This window comes from Pseudonaja textilis, chromosome 18, assembly GCF_049901715.1.
Source record: "Pseudonaja textilis isolate UNSWEBS1 chromosome 18, rPseTex1.2, whole genome shotgun sequence".
Lineage (NCBI taxonomy): Eukaryota > Metazoa > Chordata > Lepidosauria > Squamata > Elapidae > Pseudonaja > Pseudonaja textilis.
The window spans coordinates 583,130-596,104 of NC_142007.1; positions in this window are offsets into that span (position 1 = coordinate 583,130).

The window sequence follows — 12,975 nt, forward strand, 5'->3', positions numbered from 1 at the left end:
ATCGCACTCAGCCGAAGCTCTACTTCCAACTTTATTTCTCTATTTATCAAGACTTTATCAAACGATGTAATTACACGGTCTCCTCTGAAAACAAAACAAACGCCCCCTTATTTGCAAATGTAAATATTTTTACACTGAAAAGAATCCTCTTTCAAGCGAGGGAGGAAAATAAAAGACAGGCAACATTGGTTTCCCCCCAGAATAAAATAAAAATCAGTGAGAGAATGCAAACGTTTTTAGAGAGCTAATCCACCAACACAGGTAAGTCCTCAACGTACGACAGCTCATTTAGCTCAAAGTTACAGAAGCGCTGAAAGAAGTGGCTTATGGCTGTTTTTCACACTTATGACCGTTGCAGCATCCCTGTTGTCACATGATCAAAAGATTCACTCAACAACCATGTTGCTAACTGAAGAACTGCAGTGATTTGTTTAGCAACTGTAGCAAGAACAGTTGTAAAATAGGACAAAACCTGTTTATCAACGGTCAAGAACTACCTGAATGTCTGTGAGATAGACAAATAAATAGAGGTTGATTCAGGCACATGTTTACACATACATGTATACATGCGTAGTACTGGCTGTCTTGGGAGGGATTTGACCTTGGCAGTCAAGCACAGCAAAGTGATTTTCTTGGAGAAATTATTTGTGGAAGATAAAATAACAACTTCAGTTGAAAAAAATGTCATTGTACAGGTTCCTTTAGTCTTGGAAAGAAATGTCAAGATCAAATTCCCTTCCATTCATCTAATTCAATGGGGAAAACTTGCAAATTGGAAATGACATCATCACCACAACAATGTTGTTATGCAAGTGGGGCAATGCACTGGAGAAAAATAGCCACAAAGGACATTATTAGTGTCCTTGGCGTGATGACAACCCTGCACGAACAGTGTGAACCACCATGAAGAACGTACAAGGAACTGTCTCATCATCTGGGACAAAAAAACTTGTCTGTTATCTGCAGGCGATGTTTAGACACAAACAATCAGCTGCTGCTAAATCCAAAGTCCGCTAAATCAGAAGGTCCATTAAATCAGAAGGTCCATTAAATCAGAAGGTCCATTAAATCAGAAGGTCACTCTAAGTGGCATTTTCCCTTGAAATGGGAAACTTAGAATTGACTGCCTGCTTTGTCTAGCTGGGCCATTTTTTTTGCCTTTTCTAACTCTGGCACAAAATATTCTTAATATCCCTCCCACCCCCCCAATTCATCCCTTACAACAACCCAAGGTGGGATTTGTACTCTCGCACAGCCCCCACCCCTGTTGCTACTTTCCCTACCTTAGCATTCATCTGCTCACAGTGTCAAATCTGAAAATGAATTACCTTAATCAAGCTTGCCTCAACCTGCCCCCCACAGCTAATAATCATAATGTCAAAAACAAGATTAAGCCTGTTAATTTTCACTCTCCCTTTTTTTCAAAAAAAAAAAAAAATCTCTTTCTTTGTGGTGTCTGTGTGTGTGTGTGTGTGTTCCATCACACGTTGGGTTTTTTTGGGGGGGAGACTTTAATGAGATTCCCTGGTTTGGTGGCAACTCGTTTGCACCGACTGTCTCATTCTTCATTTTTGTAAGCCTAATTGTTTATTTTCCCTCCTCTTTCCATAAGATCTCATTAATTGAATAACCTTTGGGCCGCCTTGCCTCGCACCAACAAATTCCTCTGGATTATTATTATTATTATTTTCTCTCTCTCTCTCGCTCTCTGTGTTTGTGCATCCATGCCAAAACATCCTCCATGATGTCCTGTCTCCAAAGTTTAAACAATGCTTCTAGGATGGTTCCCTAAGCGAGGGACAGGTACCACCTCCAAGCTGGCAACATCTAAGTCAGGTTGATAGGTAATCCTCAACTTATAACAGCTCATTTAGTGTCCGTTCAAAGTTACAATGGCACTGGGAAAGGTGACTTAGGACTGTTTTTCACACTTGTGACTGTTGCAGCATTTTCCCGTGGTCACCTGATCACAATCCAGAGGCTTGGCAACTGGCATGTACTTATGACGGTTGAGTGTCTCAGGGTCACATGATCCCCTTTTGCAACCTCCTGACGAGCAAAGTCAACAGGGAAGCTGGATTCACTTAACAACCATGTGACTCACTTAACAACAGCAGTAATTCACTTAAGAATTGTGGCAAGAGAAGTGAACTAGACCTTAAAACAGGGCTTGAAATGCAATATGGAAGGAAGGAAGGAAGGAAGGAAGGAAGGAAGGAAGGAAGGAAGGAAGGAAAGATGTGATAGATGGGAGGGAAGGAAAGAAGGGTCTCAGGCAGATCCGGGGAAGCAGATAAGGGCAAGAAGAACCTGGATGAGCAGGTTCAGGGAAGCCATATTTCAAGGCATCCAACCCCCAAAGTTATTTAAGGCCGGGAAGATTTGCATCGGTGTCTGGAAACAAAGAGGGAGGGGCTGTAATTGATAGGAGATTTGGGTGATATGGGGTAGAAAAATGTCCACGGATAGCAATATCACCAGCTGGGTTCCTTTGCCCGAAAGGCAGTTTTCCCACCATCCTGCCAATTCCCCCCCACACACCCTTTTTTTTATTTCTGCTTTTGCTAATGCACAGATGAATCTCTGCTCTACCGTAAAACACTGGAGAAGACGGATGTAATCTAACATCAGATTAAATTCGGGGGAGTGGCGGGGGGCCGGGGGGGGGGGGCTGCCTTGCTACAGACAAGTGAGTCTCCATTCATTAATAACAGACGGCGCTAAAAGAAACGCCAAAACGTCAGAGGCAGGCCCTTTTCCTTTCCTCATTTTTATTCCTTATTTATTTATTTATTTATTTGTGGGGGTGAGTTGAATTGGTAATCAATTCCAGGGGGAAGATGCTGGAAGAACCGATGAAGGTGATGAACCGTTAAGACAAGGAGGTTGGAGGTCGCACAAGATTGGAGGCTGAGGGGAAGGCAGACAAATGACTTTTTTTTTTTTAAAACAAAAAAACGGGAAATTCCCAATAAAGTGAGACAGGGTATAGATTTGCCAAAGGCCAGGGCTGGACTGCATTGGGGGGAGGGGAGTAAGTTGTGTCTTTATTGTTGTTATTGCACCAGACATACGCACAAACACACACACAAAGAGAGAGAGAGAGAGAAAGACGGGGAGAGAAAGGGAGAGAGAGAGAGTGAGAAAGAAGAGAAAAGGAGAAAAAGAGTAAGAAAGAGAGAGAAGGAAAGAGAGAGAGAGAGAGATCTGCTTTAGAGAATCAGACAGTGGTTGACCCCAAAAATAGCAATACAATATTCCAGAATTAAACATTATCAATGAAATTCTACACAGACCAGAAGAAGGAGGAGAAAGGACATCACATCAACCACTGACAAAAATCGGAACAGATTGGCTGATGGATCATTAAGGAGAAATCAGATTTAACAAGAAAATGGAAAACCAGCCTCCTGGGTTTATTTCCCATTTATCCTGATCTGTGACAACTTGGAGCTCTTCAAGAGATGCTTTTGATCTGGCTAATCCAGGAGGACGCTCAACCGAATGACAGCCAGATCTTTCCCCAAATACAGATCTGCCCTTGACTTCTCCTCAAGAGGCATCCATCTTTGGAGGAAGGTCCTCCTCACAAGGCCATCTGCTCCGTCACGCAGACATCTGCTCAAACAGTTTTCTCCAAGGATGCGAGTTGTTTCTAAATTCAAGTGCTTCCTCAATTATTCCATCGTAGAAGTTGGTTTTACAGCTTTGACAGCTTCAGAAGCCTTGAGAAAATGAAGAACACCATCTTCATCACCGTCTAGGAGTTGAGTCATTCGTGAGACAACCTGTTTGAAAAATGCAACTCAGAGCAGGTTCAAAACTGATATTATTTTTCATATTTCTAAGGAAACACAGCGGAATGCAGGTTGGGTTGACATTTTGGAATCATTGAAGGTTGGGTTGAACTTTTGGAATCATTGAAGGTTGGGTTGTCATTTCTTCAGCCCCACAAGTCTCTTTCTCCTTGACCTCGAGGGGGCAGAGAGATTTTCCTACTCAGAGATCTGAAGGGATCACTTCTGGAGAACCATCACCCCACGCTGGGTGGCTGGCCAGCCGAGAAGTCTTCTGTATACTTGCTTCGAGCCCACGTTCCTCCCATCTCCTTCCTGCGTCTGTTTGTCCTTCTTCCTCCAACGTTTCTACATGTGTTGCGACCACCACGTCTGTTCGAGTGATTTTGAAGGAAGCAGCTCCTCCTAATTGGTGCCATTTGGTATGTTCTTTGTGTCTTGTTCAAGCCCACACACATTTCCACCGTCTTCCTGTCTCTGCTTTTCTGCTTTGATCGGCTGGCGTTTTCTCACAGGAAGTTGAGGAGCAGGGATGAACTCGCTCCAGACCAAGAATGGATGAAATGTAGAATCCTAGGGCTGGAAGGGGCCTTGGAGATCCCCTAGTCCAACCTCCTGCTCAGGCAGGAGACCCTAGACTTTTCCAGACAAATGCCTGTCCAGTCTCTTCTAAAAAAAAACCAGTGTTCCCAGTCTCTGAAGGAAAGGCTGGCTAATTGACCCGGGATGATAGAATAACAGAGTTAGAAGGGACCTTGGAGGTCTTCTAGTCCAACTCCCTGCTCAAGCAGAAGATGCTAGATCATTCTGGACAAATGTCTATCCAATCTCTTCTTCAAAACCTCCAGGGTTGCAGCACCTACAACTTCTGGTGGCCAGCTGTTCCACCGGCTGATTGTTCCAACTCTAGGGGAAATTTCTCTTTAATTGCAGGCTGCTTCTCTCCTGGATGAGTTTCTACCTGTTGGTGCTTTGGAGAAGAGGTGGGCCCTCTCTGTAGTGCCTTCCCTGGCCTTGGGGAAACCCAGAGCCTCCACAGGGGGGTCTTCAACCCCGACCAGCAGAGTTCCTCCCATGATTTTACCCCTGGTTGACGGAGGCCGAAGTCCAGAGTTTTCTCTCAAATGCTTCCTGAGCAATTCCGTCTTTCGGGCTTTTCAGGCAGCTTACAAAATACAGTAAGCTATGTTTGCTCCCAAGAGTCAAAAATACTTGTTTTCATCTGTTGCACAAATTGGCCTGAGTAAAAACAGAATATTTCTTCAACGGAAAGAGAGCGGAGGGGGAGGAAAGCAGAAGGTGGAGGCAAAAAAACAGACAGCAGCCTTCTGATTCTTGACTTTGGCTCTTGGCTAATCACCATGCCAAAAGGGACGGGGACTATTTCTGAGCCCTGGCTGGTTCTTTTGCTGCCCAGGAGAAATCCTGCCTCCCTCCCTTGTCCACGATCGATCGGAGGGCTGGCTCCTTCGACGGGCAGGGTAGCCTCTCAAGCACAACCGGGGGGGGGGGGGCTTTCCAGAGGTCAAGCCACTTGTGTACAAACACAAAGCAAACCCCGCTGCCTTCTAGCCCTGATGACACTACCTAGTTGGGTCATGAAATGCCTACAAGGAAACCGCCAAGCTCGGAGAGCACCAAGGATTCCACAGTTGTCTTCTTCTTCTTCTTCTTCTTCTTCTTCTTCTTCTTCTTCTTCTTCTTCTTCTTCTTCTTCTTCTTCTTCTTCTTCTTCTTCTTCTTCTTCTTCTTCTTCTTCTTCTTCTTCTTCTTCTTCTTCTCCTTCTCCTTCTCCTTCTCCTTCTCCTTCTTCCTTCTTCTTCTTTTTCTTCTTCTTCTTCCTCCTCTTCTTCCTCCTCCTCTCCACAAACCCCCTTCCCTTCTAGCACTGATAACATTACCTAGTTTGGGAAATGAAACATCTCCCAAAAAACCGCCAAGCTCGGAGAGCACCCAGGACCCTACAGTCCTCCTTCTCCTGCTTCTTTTCCTTCTCCTCCTCTTCTTCCTCCTCTTTCCCACAAATCTCACTCCATTCTAGCATGATGAGATTCCCTAGTTGGGTCATGAAATGTCTCCAAGAAAACCACCAAGCTCGGAGAGCACCCAGGGCCCCACCATCCTTCCAAGGTCTGTTTCGGGCTTTCTTGGTGGCCCCTTCCTCACGGTTTCCTCCTCCCGTTGGCCTCTGCCCGGCTGCCCAATTGGCTCTCCTCTTGCCAGCCCAACTGGGGGAGTGGGGGGGGGGGCTCTGCCCGCCCTTGGCAGCCAACAAAGGCTCCTTGCTGTAGCCCACGGTGATTAATTTGTTTTTGGCAACACATGTTTTCCTCGGTGGGATGAATTACCATGTCCTCCTCCGCCTGCATGACAAACACCTTTATTGATTAAAGTCCTTAAATATTTACACTCTTCGATGACCTTTTCCGTTCAGCTCGTTTGTCTCCAAACGGCTCTTTGATCTCTTCTCTGTCTCTGCAGAGCGAGAACGGCCTCTGGGGCTGGATTAGACGAAGAAAAACAGCCCCCCCACATACTCAACCCTCCACAGGGGGTCCCCAAAGCCATCCTTGGCTTTTATTTGCAGAACAGTTTTAAACCTCCCAAATTTCTTTGCAAGCCTCAGTGGAAGAGCGGCTGAGAAGAGCCGACACAATGCGATTGGTTGGAGAAAAAGGAAAGTCTTAGACAGGTAGTCAGTCCTCCAGGTACAACGCTTCATTTAGTGGCCTGTTTGATGTTACAGTGGCACTGAAAAAAGGGACTTAGGACTATTTTTCACACTTACGACCGTCGTAGCATCCCCACGGTCACGTGATCAAAATTCAGACACTTGGCGAATGACTCCTCTTTATGACAGTTGATGTGTCCTGAACTGGGTATGTCTAGTTGCATGATGAGAAGGACCGGGGGGGTGGGGGCAGGATAGCAGCCTTCCAGTATTTGAGGGGCTGCCCCAGAGAAGAGGGGGTCAAGCTATTCTCCAAATCACCTGAAGGCAGGACAAGAAGCAGTGGGTGGAAACTAACCAAGGAGAGAAGCAACCTGGAATTAAGGAGGAATTTCCTGATAGGGAGGACAATTAATATATTAACCTTCCTTCCATTTTTTAAAGGATGGAGCTATGTCAATTGCCAATCTCAGCCACAAGTCAATGTAAGTAGGTAGGTATGTGGGTAGAAGATAGATAGATAGATAGATAGATAGATAGATAGATAGATAGATAGATAGATAGATAGATAGATAGATAGATTTGGAAGGTGAGAAAGAGAGAGGAAAGAATCGAAGGGCAGCCTGGCAGAAAATTGGCATTCCAGCAAATTGGCATTTCCTTCTCTCCAGGAACTTCCTGTTTAGGAAGAAATGGCCTTTTGTCCGCAGACACACACACCCCTGCTAAGAGTTACCCTGGGCTCAGCTTTATGCAAATGTGTTGTTTGTGAGCACAATCCAGGAAAGGCTCATCAGCTCGGAATAGAAAGCGTCAATTAGCCCCAGCAAACAAAGGAGAAGAGATGCCTTCGCTCCCCCCCCCTTTCAGGAAATAAATCTGTGTCACAGCCGGGCATGCAACACCCTTGAGGGAGAAGGGAAGGGAGGAGGGCGGGGGGGGCGGGGGGGGAGGAGAGGCTAAACCGGGGACCGGAAGTTTGGGGCAAAGGTTTTTCTACCTGTGTATCATCTTTATATCTCTATAACTATATGTCTGTCTGTCTGTCTGTCTGTCTATCTTATCTAATCTGTCTGTCTGTCTATCTATCTACCTATCTATCTATCTATCTATCTATCTATCTATCTATCTATCTATCTATCTATTCTAGCTATACCTTTCTCATCTCTGTCTACCTCTTTCTACAGTATCCTCTCTCTCTCTCTGTATCTATTATCTTCCAAATTAATTTGTGCCCATCCAGTTTGAAGTGCCCAATCCATCAGCCCTCCTGATCTGAGTCTCACAAACTTGATTCCGTTAGGGAAAAAACCAACCAAATCACCTTCAGGTGACATATTTCCATCATCATCCCGCCAACAAGAGCCTTTAGCTCAGCAATAATCCGATTTCCATCCCCCTCAATCTGTTGGGAGAAAGTGGAGACCCCACAAAGTGCCAGTGCTTGCCCCATTTCCCCCCAATTTCAGCCAAGATGCCACAGAAAAGGTGACAGAACGATGACACGCTCAGCACATTCGGCGTCGCTTAAGCAAGCAAATGCAATAAAAATAATGGCCGTGTTTGCTGTGGTCGACCTATCGCCCTTCTAATGCACCCGCGCATCAGACCCTCCCCAAGGGCTTCTCTTCAGCCCTAAGCAAGATCCTCTAGCCAGACCCTTCCCCAAGAATGGGGTCACACAGGGGACCAGCGTGGTTTTCTCACAGCATAGCATTGGAAGGGACCTTGGAGGGCATCTGTCCAACCCCCTGCTCAATCAGGAGACCCTAGACCACTTCAGACACGTGGCTGTCCAGGCTCTTCTTTAAAACCTCCAGCGATAGATTCCCCACCACTTCTGGTGGCCAGCAGTTCCACTGGTTAGTTGTCCTCAATGTTAGGAAGTTTCTCCTTCATTCCAGGCTGCTTTTGTCTTTGGATAGTTTCCATCCATGGTTTCTTGCCTGACCCACCCCTCTTCATTATGGCAGCCCCTCAGATATTGGAAGAAGCTGCCACGTCTCCCCTGGTCCTCCTTTTCGTTAAACTAGACGTCCCCAGTTCCTGGAACCATTCTTTGTCTGTTTTATCCTCCAGTCTCCTAATGGTCTTTTCTGCTCTTCTCTTCCCTCTTTCTAGAGTCTCATCATCTTTTTCATTTCATGGTGAGCAAAACCGAATCAAAGGTGGCACTAATACTTCCTTCTGTTAATGCCAGCAAGGATTGCATTGGCCTTTGGGGCAGCTGCTGCACACGGCTGGCTCCTATATAAGTGTTAGGTGAAGGACTCCCAAGACCCCTCTTGCAAGTACTGCTTTTGAGCCAGGGTTTCACCTATCCTCCACCTGCGCATTTGGGGTTTTTTCCCCTGCCTAAGGATACGACCTTGCTTTTCTCACCAGTATAATTGGCTTTATTTACACAATGTTGTCGTGATGTCCCTGACACTGGCGTGCCTCGTGTGGGAGGCTGACATTCCTTCTTTCCAATATCCAGGTATTCAAAACCTGGTCTGTGTCATGAGAAATACTTGAAGAGGAAAGCATTTGTGGATGCAATTTCAGAAACACAACACGGAAGGGATTGCGAGAGGTTCCTGCTTCCGATTTCTCTGCCGGTCTGTGTATATATAAACAAGCGTTGCTTTTTCAGGCCTTCTTCTGAAACTTGACCTAGAGACAGAGAGATCGGAACAAACAAAGCTCAGGTCTGACGAATGAAGGAGGCCTCGGAGGCTCTTTGGCTGTTCTGCTCCGCTGGGGATGCCCTCCCAGCAAGGACAATGGGAGGCCACAGTGGGGAGCATGAAGACACCGACACCTTCCCTCTTCCATGCCATCATCCAGTTCTCCTCTCTCCCTGGCTTCCCGTCTTCAAACAAGTCTCTTCTGAGGTCCCTGTGAGGCTCCAAAGACACCATGATTGGAGAACTCCTCAGCCTGCTTGGTGGACAGATGTCATGACCAACCGCCCAAGAGTCTCTTCTAACATGTCGATGAGCTCCAGAGACACCATAATGGGGAGCCTCTAAAAACCTTCTTGGTGGAGAGATTGAAACCAACCTTGATACCAACGCCAAAGAAGTCTGTTCGAACATTCCCACCAGTTCCCTGATTGGAGAACTTCTAAACCTTGAGATGCCGCCCTGAGACCAACGCTGAAGAAGTCTCCTCTAACCCGGCTATGAGCCCCACGATGGAGAACCTCTAAAAACCTTCCTGGTGAGGAGATGGCCACCTTGTGAGCCCAGAAACGGCGCTCTGGTGGTCCTTCTTCCCGCTTCTCCTCCTGGCAGGATGGGCTTCCTTTTCTCACCAATTGTCAGGTGGCTCAGGTGGCTGACTCACTCACCAAGCTTTGCGTTTGGAGCTCAGATTGGGATCTGAGTCTGGGATTCGGCCCATGTGACACAGAGTCATCCTTTTAAAAATACATACATTAAGTGTTGCCTGCAGACAGCGATGATGTTTGTGTGAAATCAACCAAATCTGGAAACTGGAGCTTAATGAGGATCTTCCCTGCCTGCATTCTCGGCAGAAACATTTCTACCGTTAGGAGAGAAAAACCTCAGCTCCCCCCACCTCACCCCGTGTCGCCGTTTTGCACTCGGATGGGGGTTTATTTGGTTCAATCTAGAAATTTTAAATAGTTTACGTTGCGGGAAAGGGACTGTCCTGGGTTCAAAGACCCCAGTGGTATCCTGGCTAATTTGGAAAGTCTTGGGCAAGGTTGATAGGAATCTGAAAACCAAGAATGCTGGATATCAGGGAGGCCTCTGGCTGTGGTGTGCCTTGTAGGTGGGAGGATAACCATTTGGAAGGAGGGAGAAGGCACCTGAGGATCGACAAGGACTGAGCAAATCTTGGAATTGTTGAAAATCCCTGCTCCTTCCTTTCCTCCTCCTCCTCTCTGCAAAACCCCTCCCTTCTAAGAATTTCCTTCCTTCCTTCCTTCTCCCTCTTCTCTCTCCTCCTCCTCCTCCTCCTCCTTTTCTAACACGGAAAGACTGATGGAGCTTAAGGTGGGTGCAACCGAGGGCAGAGATTATGCTTCCCTTCTGGGTTCACTTCACGCCAAGGTGGAGCCCTTTGAAGTGACACGTGGCCGGGGTTGAAAGGAAAAGGAGTTGGAGGCAGGTGGAGCTGGAAGAACTGGCCAGGGCCTTTTCTTTCTTCCTCGCATCCTGGCAGTCAACCATCCCTGTTCCTAAAAATCCACCCTTTTTCTTCCTAGCAGCTGTTTCCCCACCTGTCCCCACAAATTCTCCTTCCTTTTTGGCAAGAGCGATTCGGGAACTGGGTACTAATGAGAAGAAGGACTGGGGTTGGGGAACATGGTGGCAGTGTTGTAATATTTGGGGGGTGGGGGGCTGCCACAAAGAAGAGGGGGGCGGGGTCCACCTCCCAAGGACCAGAACAGAGCAGGGCAAGAAGCGACGGGTGGAAACTCATCCACCAAGAAGGAAGGAGAAAGGTCACAACAGGGAGGACGATCCATCAGGGCGATGGCTTCCCTCCAGAAGTTGTAGAGGCTCCATCACTGGAGCCTTTCAAGGAGAGAGCGGAGAGCCATTTGTCTGGAATGGGATGAGGTCCAATGAGCCGGGGGTTGGACTAGAAGACCTCCAAGGTCCCATCCAGCCCTTGGATTCTATGATTCTGTATCACGGGTGCTGTTTGCCTCGTCCTTGTATAATGCATGCCAACTGCAACACCCCCAACCCAGGTCCTCCCTATCAGCCTGGGTCCCCCCAGGCGCAGGAGAAGCCCCCTCCCTTCCCGGCAGAGAGGATCCACTCAACTCCCAGACAGGAATCCCACCGGGTCGGCCCGCTTCCTCGCCTCGTCTCTCATCTGATAATAAGCAATTACTGCTCTTCAAGAGAGCCGGCATTTGCCTCCTCCATTCCCCATAGACCCCCTCATGGCACCCCGTTTCTGCCATGACTCCCTAATTATCCCATGTTCCTTATCAGCGCCCGGCCTCGTCTTGACAGGCGAAGGCGGCTCGGTCAGAGGCTGCTGGCTGACTTGGGTATAGAAGCCCCCCAGCATCGGCAAGGGAGGGACCCAAAGAGCCTGGGAAGGCAGCAGCCCAGCCTCAAGGGAAGGGAAGGCCTTGGGGAGGCCACCCTTGGAAGGCGGGCAGCCCGTCTTGGGCGCCAAGGTATAAAGTCTGGGGTCTGTCCTAAGCGGAGCCGTGGCCTTGCGGGTTCCTTAGTCAGGCTGAAATACTTTCAGCGGCTTTTTTGAAAAAAAAAAAAGAAATGTTTCTGTTTGTGTGGGGAGCAAACACCGAAGCTCGGGCAAAGAAAACGGGGTGGTTTTGAAGCCGGAGAGGAGAAAGGGTTGTTATGGTAACGGACGGCTTGCCTTCTGCAAAGGAAGATCAGGATCCCAGTTTTAATAAGGGGAGAAGCCACAGGAAGGTAAAGAGACAATAATATTTCTCTCTCTCTTTTTTTTGCCTTTTTTCCTCCCCCTGTTGTCAAAGGGAGATGGGAACTGCTCTCTCTCTCTCTTTCCCTCTCTCTCTTTCCCTCCGCTGGAGAGTTTAATGGCTGGAGGGAACGCAAGGCCTTGGAGGCCGTGAGTGGGTGGGTGGTCTGCGGCAGGTGAGCTCTGCCTGGGAGAAGGAGGAGGGAGGGGGCTGTCACCGGGCGGGACTCCCGCAAGAGGACGGAGAACCTCTCTTGGCTGATGGACCAACCCACCCCCGAACCTTCGTCCTGCCCTCACCAGAAGGGTGGGGATGACGGGTGAGGAAGTGACCCTCCAGCCGGGTCGTGGATTGTCCACAAGGGAACCACCAGGCTCAGAGAGCACCAAGGACCCCACCGTCCTCCTCCTCCTCCTCCTCCTCCTCTCTGCAAACCCCACCACCTTCTAGCACTGATGATGTAACCTAGTTGGGTCATGAAGTGTCCACAAGAAGCCACCAAGCTCAGAGAGCACCAAGGAGTCCACCGTCCTTTTCATTGTCTTCCTCCACCTCTTCCTCCTCTTCCCCCCCTTCTCACAACCCCCACCCCCACCCCCGGGGGGGTCTGGTCCTTCTTGAGCAGTTATATAATCTTGTTAGCTTAACATGGAGGAAATTAAAGATGAAAGAGAAATTAACTAAATTGCCTTTACTTATATAGATCAGCCACTTGTGCATTAACCCACGGGCCGACCGCCAAGCCATTACTGGGGGAGGCACTTTGTCCAACCCCCCCTGGCCATTAAGGAGGGGGCTGGATTTCTGAACCAGAACAGAATACAGGACAGGACAGGACGGAATGGAATAGAATGCAGAATATAAAATAGATGAGAAAGAACATAGGGTTGGAAGGGACCTTGGAGGTCTTCTAGTCTACCCCCCTGCTCAAGCAGGAGACCTTATACCATTCCACTCTCTTCTGGAGAGCCTCCTGGGATACAGGGCCTCCTCTTTGAGGAGGGGGTTGGACTGGAAGACCTCCGAGGTCCCTTGCAATCCTGTCGTTCCACTTTTTGTGTGGTGTGGAGCATTCTGGCCTTCAG